General features: G+C 39.2%; 1 protein-coding gene across 2 annotated transcripts in view; it reads right to left on the reverse strand.

Annotated features, from left to right (window-relative positions):
• Positions 1–1,455, reverse strand: part of SKOR1 (SKI family transcriptional corepressor 1) — a 78,404-nt gene extending 76,949 nt beyond the window's left edge. For both annotated transcript variants that reach the window (XM_040342240.1, XM_040342239.1), the window contains exon 1: positions 1,142–1,455. The gene's annotated coding sequence lies outside the window, so the exon portion shown is untranslated. The remainder of the gene's footprint in view (positions 1–1,141) is intronic.
• Positions 1,456–9,620: the final 8,165 nt, after the last annotated feature.

A 9,620-nucleotide genomic window follows, 5' to 3' on the forward strand; every position in this document is an offset into this window, starting at 1 on the left:
GCCATTAGATTGTAAGCTCATGGGGACAGGAACTGATGTGAATGTGAGTTTGTAAAAAAAAAAAAGAAAAGAAAAGAAGAAAAAAAAAAAACATCTATCCATGATATATATATATATATATATATATATATATATATATATATATATATATATATATATATATAGATAGATAGATAGATAGATAGATAGATAGATAGATAGATAGATATAGATTTGTTTTAGATCTATCTAGATAGATAGATAGTGTGTATATATAATAAATAAATATAAATATAAATAATAATAATAATATATATATATATATATATATATATACATATATATGTATACACACATATATATATATATATATATATATATATATATATATTATTATTATTATTTATATTTATTTATTATATATACACACTATCTATCTATCTAGATAGATCTAAAAAAATCTATATCTATCTATCTATCTATCTATCTAGATATAAATATTTTTTTTTACATAATGTACATTCACATCAGTTCCTGCTCTCAAAGAGCTTACAATCTAATGGTCACCATACACTATATATAGAAGGGTTGTATATTAATCTTACATACCCCACATATATCACAAACTCCAGGACTGCCTTTTTCTTGCTTTGGTTGCATATCTAAGATCAGCACTGAAGTCTCTGGTTGGAACACTATCCGCATGGAGTTTGTATGATGTGCTCCCTGTAATTATTTGGATTTCCTCCCACATTCTGGGTTAGCTTTCTCCTGTCTAAACTGACAATGTGTCTGTATTAAGGGGCATTAGATTGTAAGCTCCTGGAGCACAGACTGATTGCAATGCACATTATGTACAGCGCTGCCTTTATTGTCAGCGCTATATAAATACCGTTAATTAAAAAAAAAAAAGGATGGAGTGTTTTCTTTTGTACAGTGCTTGGCTACATATGTCCCAAAGTCTGGAGTTGCCTTGCTTTTGGTTGTGTATCTAAGATCAGCACTGGGGTCCCCAGTCCCAGTCCTGTCCAGGACAGTATCTGCATGGAGTTTGCATGTCTAAGATGTAGATTGTAACCTGATGTGACTGTGTAGAATGTACATTGTATATAATTGAAATCATGGAATGTGCAGGCATGAAGTCCATCGCCCAGTGCCTTACCCTTGTGAGGTGTGGATGGGTCCTCCTGCGTCCTCCAGTGTCTCCAGGTAAATGCTGCCTATGGATGGCGCTCTTGTGGGCTCAGGGTCGGGCAGGACATGGAGCCAGGGAGTCCAGCAGATGAGGTGCAGGTCCGCTCACACAGTGCTGGGATGAGATCTGAGCACTCCCAATCATCCAGTGACAGCTACAATAATAGGGAGGCGACTCCACTTAGCAATGACATCTTTACATTAACCCCTTGCATGCAGCCACTTGTCCAGCCAGCGCAGGGTGGGCTTGTGTCTCCCAGAGAGTGAGAAGTGCAGCAAATCCGAGAGGTAAGTGGGGGGATTATTCACCTGTTAGGGTTTATCAGCTCCCCCTCCCCATCCCCTCCCCTCCCCCTCCCATCACAAGGGGGGCTGCACCCTTCTCTGTGCATTCTGCATGTGCTGGGCCCTTTAAATCCGACAGTGCGACAAAAGTGTAATCATGAAGATGATAATTATTACTAATTAATTGCTGGATAAACATGAGAGGATTCGATCCATTTCCCAGGATCTCTCAGAGACTTTAACAATCAGGGAAATGAGTTTCATATTTAAGAGTGGCAGGTAGGAAGACAAGCGACTAAAGAGCGACAAAGTGATACAAATAGCAGAGCACATTCCTGGCCTGCCCTGCAATCTTCATCCCAGCCTGCCCTGCCATCTCCATCCTCACTCTGACTCATCATCTCCATCCCCAGCCTGCCCTGTCATCTCAATCTCCAGCCTGCCCTGCCATCTCCATCCCCAGCCTGCCCTGCCATCTCCATCCTCACTCTGACTCATCATCTCCATCCCCAGCCTGTCCTGTCATCTCAATCTCCAGCCTGCCCTGCCATCTCCATCCCCAGCCTGCCCTGTCATCTCCATCCCCAGCCTGCCCTATCATCTCCATCCTCATTTAGACTCATCATCTCCATCCCCAGCCTGCCCTATCATCTCTATCCCCAGCCTGCCCTGTCATCTCCATCCTCACTCAGACTCATCATCTTCATACCCAGCCTGCCCTGTCATCTCTATCCCCAGCCTGCCCTATTATCTCCATCCCCAGCCTGCCCTGCAATCTTCACCCCCAGCCTGTCCTGCCCTGCCATCTTTATCCTCACTCTGACTCATCATCTCCATCCCCAGCCTGCCCTGTCATCTCTATCCCCAGCCTGCCCTGCAATCTCCACCCCCAGCCTGTCCTGCCCTGCCATCTCCATCCTCACTCTGACTCATCATCTCCATCCTCACCCTGCCTCACCATCTCCATCCTCCGCCTGCCTTATTGTCATCCCCATCCCCAGCCTGCCCTGCTATCTCCATCCCCATCCTGCCTCACCATCTCCATCCTCAGCCTGCCTCACCATCTCCATCCCCAGCCTGCCTCATCATCTCCATCCCCAGTCTTCCCTATCATCTCCATCCCCAGCCTGCACTATCATCTCCATCCCCAGCCTGCCCTGCCATCTCCATCCTCACTCTGCCTCATCACCTCCATCCCCAGCCTGCCCTGCCATCTCCATCCTCACTCTGACTCATCATCTCCATCCCCAGCCTGCCCTATCATCTCCATCTCCAGCCTGCCCTATTATCTCCATCCTCATCATCTCCATCCCCAGCCTGCTCTGCCATCTCTATCCCCAGCCTGCTTAATCACCCCCATCCTCAGCCTGCCCCCCGTCCCCATCCACAGTCTCTCAATCTCCATTCCCGGCCTGCCACGCTATTGCCATCCCCAGCCTTCATCACCATCCTCATCCCCAGCCTTCATCACCATCCTCATCCTCAGCTTTCATCACCATCCTCATCCCCAGCCTTCATCACCATCCTCATCCCCAGCCTTAATCTCCATCCTCATCCCCAGCCTTCATCACCATCCTCATCCCCAGCCTTCATCACCATCCTCATCCCCAGCCTTCATCACTATCCTCATCCCCAGCCTTCATCACCATCCTCATCCCCAGCCTTCATCACCATCCTCATCCTCATGCCTTCATCACCATCCTCATCCCCAGCCTTCATCACCATCCTCATTCCCAGCCTTCATCACCATCCTCATCCCCAGCCTTCATCACCATCCTCATCCCCAGCCTTCATCACCATCCTCATCCCCAGCCTTCATCACCATCCTCATCCCCAACCTGCCTCACCAGCTCAACCGGGACATTACTGCTGGAAACTGGGTACAATTCTCTTTTGAATAAAATAGCCACGAGAAAACAGTCCACCCAATGTTACATATTATAGAAACTATATTACCCCATAACATAATATTACACACCTCAATATCAATCTATGGATAGAGAGATTTTCTTTTAAATCTAGAAATCAAACAGGGCTGGAAATCTCCCCTTTGTTCATGCATAATTTCCTCCAATCGCCCTAAAGTCATAGCTGATGGATTTGTGCAATTGCCTGAGAGATGCCACAATAACCCCATGTTTGCCTTTATCATTAACCATTCATACAGTAATGAGGGACCCCCCTAATTCCCACAGTCCCCAATACTCCCCCCAGCACCGAGCTCCTCAGTATTACTTACTACTAAACTCCACATATTATCAGTGTTTATACCGAGATTTATGTCTGTCTTATCTATCCAACTTTTATCATCATACTTTTTATGTATTTATTCTTTTTCTAAAGTTTGTTTCTGTTCCATCTATCTCACATATTCTTTCTTCCTTTCTTTCTTACGTTTGTTTCTTCCTTCCTTCCTATCTTTCTTTCCTTCCTTCTTCCTTCTTTTTTTTCTTTCTTTCCTCCCTCCCTTCCTTCTTTCGTTCCTTCCGCTTTCTTTCTTTCTTTCTTTCTTTCTTTCTTTCTTTCTTTCTTTCTTTCTTTCTTTCTTCTTTCTTTCTTTCTTTCTTTCTTTCTTTCTTTCTTTCTTTCTTTCTTTCTTTCTTTCTTTCTTTCCTTCTTTCTTTCTTTCTTTCTTTCTTTCTTTCTTTCTTTCTTTCTTTCTTTCTTTCTTTCTTTCTTTCCTTCTTTCTTTCTTTTTTCCTCCCTCCCTTCCTTCTTTCGTTCCTTCCTTTTTCTTTCTTTCTTTCTTTCTTTCTTTCTTTCTTTCTTTCTTTCTTTCTTTCTTTCTTTCTTTCTTTCGTTTTTTCTTTCTTTCTTTCTTTCTTTCTTCCTTCCTTCTTTCTTCCCTCCCTTCCTCCCTTTGTTTCTTTCTATCTTTTGTACCTTCCTTCCTTTTTTCATCCTTTCCTTCCTACATTTTTCCTTCTTTCTTTCTTTCTTTCTTTCTTTCTTTCTTTCTTTCTTTCTTTCTTCATTCTTAAAAACCCTCCCTCCCTCCCTCCCTTCCTTCCTTTTTCTTTCTTTCTTCTTCCCTTCCTTCCTTCTTTCATTTATTTATTTCTTTCCTTCTTTCCTCTCTTTCTTTCTTTCTCCCTTTTTTCCTTCCTTCCTTCTTTTTTTCTGTTATTCTATTTTTCTTTCTTTCTTTCTTTCCTTCTTTCTTTCTTTCTTTCTTTCTTTCTTTCTTTCTTTCTTTCTTTCTTTCTTTCTTTCTTTCTTTCTTTCTTTCTTTTCTCAGCCGCAGCTTTCATCACCATCCTCATTCCCGGCCTTCATCTCCATCCTCATCCCCAACCTTCATCACCATCCTCATCCCCAGCCTTCATCACCATCCTCATCCCCAGCCTTCATCACCATCCTCATCCCCAGCCTTCTTTCTTTCTTTCTTTCTTTCTTTCTTTTTTTCTTTCGTGCTTTCTTTCTTCCTTCCTTCCTTCCTTCTTTCTTCCCTCCCTTCCTCCCTTCCTTTTTTCATCCTTTCCTTCCTACATTTTTTCCTTCTTTCTTTCTTTCTTTCTTTCTTTCTTTTTTTCTTTCTTTCTTTCTTAAATAACCCTCCCTCCCTTCCTTCCTTTTTCTTTCTTTCTTCTTCTTTCTTCTTCCCTTCCTTCTTTCATTTATTTCTTTCTTTCCTTCTTTCTTTCCTCTCTTTCTTTCTTTCTACCTTTTTCCTTCCTTCCTTCTTTCTTTCTGTTATTCTATTTTTCTTTCTTTCTTTCTTTCTTTCTTTCTTTCTTTCTTTCTTTCTTTCTTTCTTTCTTTCTTCATCTCTGTCTATAATCTAACTATAAGTTCTCTTCTGTTTGTATATCTATTTACATTTACATGTATTTTCATTAACCTTTCAGACATTTATTCTCTTCCCCATTCTAAATTTTCTATCTATCTATCTATCTATCTATCTATCTATCTATCTATCTATCTATCTATCTATCTATCTATCTATCTATCTATCTATCTATCTATCTATCTATCTATCTATCGCCCCCCAATACAAACATCTTGCAGATCTATGTATCCCTCTGTCTTTTAGATATTTCTACCCCCCCCCCCCCCACACACACATCCAGCCCCCCCACCCCCCATCAATTCAGGTCCAGCTTGAGGTTTTCACAATGAAATCACCTCGGGCGTTTTTATAAAACATTGTGGCATTAACAGCTCTTAATGGACACGTTAATTAAACTGTAATTAATCATACTGTCCGGAGTAAATTTGAACAATTACACTAATCAAACAGAAGTTAATATCGGTCAGAGGATAGCCTGGGGCTCCCCGGCTGTGCTCCCCTCTCCCCAATACAGGCATGACAGAAGGCGGCTGCCCCCCCTTGCCCCCCCACCTCCAGTTATTGGAACTCATATTGATGACAGCAGTCTGGTCGGGGATCATTCCTTCTGACAATTATTGTCGGGGATATGTAGCTGCAGATACAGACATGAGAACATGTGCCCCCCCCCCCCCCCAATCTTCTTGTATGGGACTTCTCCATGAACATATAATAACATATAATTACCCGACAAATTGGAGGGTTCCGGGGGTGTCATACATCCTGGTGAATAATCCAGCTGCAATGAATATGGGATGTACTGAGCCCCATTCACCTGAGACGAATCACCCAGGAATGAGTGACAATCACCCAGCCAGACACTCTAATGATATATTTATGCTTTAAAATGTATTTATTGCTACAACCTAAATAGGAGACAGCAAGTGTGTATATTTGTTGAGTGATCAGAGTGCAGGCAATAGGTTGACTCAGCTGGGGGGATGGGGGGGGGGGGGTCTGGGATGATTGATAGCCCCCCCTCTAAGTTTCCAGGGAAGAGGGGAGGGAGAGGGGGGTCAATGCCAGGGCCATGTCCTGTGCACACTGTCACAGGATCCCTAGAATGGCAACCTGATCCAGAGCTGCCACTCAGGTTACAGGGCAGCAGCCCGGCGTCCTCCATCCCATAATTACAATCTTATTCTGTAATTATGCCTCTGCTGTGAATTATTCAGATCCTTTGTGAGGCCTTGTGTCAGGGTGCTGACAGGAGGATGGGTGCCCCAGCTAGGATCCTCACACCTCCCATGTCTGTAATTAGACTTCAGTCTCCTCTCTCTCCACTTTCTCTGGCTGGAGAGGAGATCCAAATTCACCTGTCTGTGCCATGCCTGGGGGTGGGAGGGGGGTACATACCTGTTATATACAGTGTACAAAAGACTGAGGGGGTGGGAGGGGGGCACATACCTGTTACACCACATATACACACGACTGAGGGGGTGGGAGGGGGCACATACCTATTATATACAGTGTATATATATATACAAAAGACTGAGGGGTGGGAGGGGGCACATACCTATTTTATACAGTGTGTATATATGTATACAAAAGACTGAGGGGTGGGAGGGGGCACATACCTGTTACACCACATATACACACAACTGAGGGGGTGGGAGGGGGCACATACCTATTATATACAGTGTATATATATACAAAAGACTGAGGGGTGGGAGGGGGCATATACCTATTTTATACAGTGTATATATATATATACAAAAGACTGAGGGGTGGGAGGGGGCATATACCTATTTTATACAGTGTATATATATATATACAAAAGACTGAGGGGTGGGAGGGGGCACATACCTATTTTATACAGTGTATATATATATATATACAAAAGACTGAGGGGTGGGAGGGGGCATATACCTATTTTATACAGTGTATATATATATATATATATATATATATATATATATATATATATATATATATATATATATATATATATATATACAAAAGACTGAGGGGTGGGAGGGGGCACATGCCTATTTTATACAGTGTATATATATATACAAAATGCTGAGGGGTGGGAGGGGGCACATACCTGTTACACTACATATGTATATATATATATAATCATACAACAGTTTAGTACTCACATCCACCTCCTCAGTCTTTTGTAAATGTGTGGATATATATATATACACATATACAAAAGACTGAGGGGGTGGATGTGAGTACTAAACTGTTGTATGATTATTGAGTCATATGGTTATTGTATCATTTTTTTAATGATTATTGTATCATTGTATGATTAATATTTTTTAATTATTATTGTATCATTGTATGATTATAATATTTTCTAATTATTATTGTATCATTGTATGATGATTATTGTATCATTGTATGATTAATATTTTTTAATTATTATTGTATCATTGTATGATTATAATATTTTTTAATTATTATTGTATCATCGTATGGTTATTGTATCATTGTTTGATCATTGTATAATTTTGGATGATTATTGTATCATTTTTGAATAACTATTGCATCATCGTTTGATTTTTGTATCATTGTATGGTTTTTGTATCATTGTTTGATTTTTGTATCATTGTATGGTTTATTCTATCATTTTTGTGTGATTTGTATCATTGTATGATTTGTCTACTGGATTTACGTCCACAATTCATTATCAATTTATAATCCCCTCTACATAGTTATCCAACATGAGACAATAAAGTAGAACTAAAGGCAAAACTTTTTTTTCCTATACGGATTTGTCGATGTTACATAGTTTTAATGTTTTTTTTTTTTTAATCACACACTCTTGTATGTACATATATAAATAGTTACATAGGTTGAAAAAAAGACAAAAGTCCATGTATTTTAACCAATTTTAGATAAATAGAAAACCTTCATATACAGAATTCTTAACCTTATATATATATGTATGTATATGTGTATGTACATCTATATATATCTAGCTATATCTATCTATCGATAGATAGATAGATAGATAGATAGATAGATAGATAGATATATAGATAGATAGATAGATAGATAGATAGATAGATAGATAGATAGATAGATAGATAGATAGATATATAGATAGATAGATAGATAGATAGATAGATAGATAGATAGATAGATAGATAGATAGATATATAGATAGATAGATAGATAGATAGATAGATAGATAGATAGATAGATAGATAGAGATAGATAGATAGATAGATAGATAGATAGATAGATAGATAGATAGATATATAGATAGATAGATAGATAGATAGATAGATAGATAGATAGATAGATAGATAGATAGATAGATAGAGATAGATAGATAGATAGATAGATAGATAGATAGATAGATAGATAGATAGATAGATAGATCTATATATATATTACAATAAGGATTGTTGTTGTTGTTTTTGTATAAATATGTGAAGTTTTTCTGTCTCAGGTCGGATATACTTCTCTGATAGTGAAATTAATTCCCTGGCAGACCTGGCAGTAGAGGAATATCTGGAAGAAGCAGACACTGTACAATGTAGAGTTCAGTAATGTCACCGGTGTAATGAGATCGGGGGATTCTGTGTACAGGGTGTTCTGGGTTACCAGAAAATCATATATAATATATATAGTGCCAGTCCATATACTGTCACCAGAAGTTACAGGCAGGCTGAGTTCGTTTCAGAAGTGACATCATAAAACAGGAATTTGCAGATTGGATCATTTAAGTGAATTTTCAACCAATTTTTATCGAGTAAAGATTTTTTAACTCATGTGAATCAGCTTCTCTTCCTAAAACAGACACTTTCTTTCTTTCTTTCTTTCTTTCTTTCTTTCTTTCTTTCTTTCTTTCTTTCTTTCTTTCTTTCTTTCTTTCTTTCTTTCCCTCTTTCTTTCCTTCTTTCCTTTTCTCTTTCTTTCCTCTTCTCTTTCTTCTGTTCTTTCTTTCCTTCTTTCCTTTTCTCTTTCTTTCCTCTTCTCTTTCTTCTGTTCTTTCTTTCTTTCTTTCTTTCTTTCTTTCCTTCTTTCTTTTTCTATTTCGTTCCTCTTCTCTTTCTTCTGTTCTTTCTTTCTTTCTTTCTTTCTTTCTTTCTTTCTTTCTCTCTTTCTTTCTTTCCTTCTTTCTTTCCTTCTTTCTTTTTCTATTTCTTTCCTCTTCTCTTTCTTCTGTTCTTTCTTTCTCTCTTTCTTTCCTTCTTTCTTTCTTTCCTCTTCTCTTTCTTCTGTTCTTTCTTTCTTTCTTTCTTTCTTTCTTTCTTTCTTTCTTTCTTTCTTTCTTTCTTTCCTTCTTTCTTTTTCTATTTCTTTCCGCTTCTCTTTCTTCTGTTCTTTCTTTCTTTCCTCTTCTCTTTCTTCTGTTCTTTCTTTCTTTCTTTCT

The sequence above is a fragment of the Rana temporaria genome, chromosome 3, assembly GCF_905171775.1.
Source record: "Rana temporaria chromosome 3, aRanTem1.1, whole genome shotgun sequence".
In the NCBI taxonomy this organism is placed as follows: domain Eukaryota; kingdom Metazoa; phylum Chordata; class Amphibia; order Anura; family Ranidae; genus Rana; species Rana temporaria.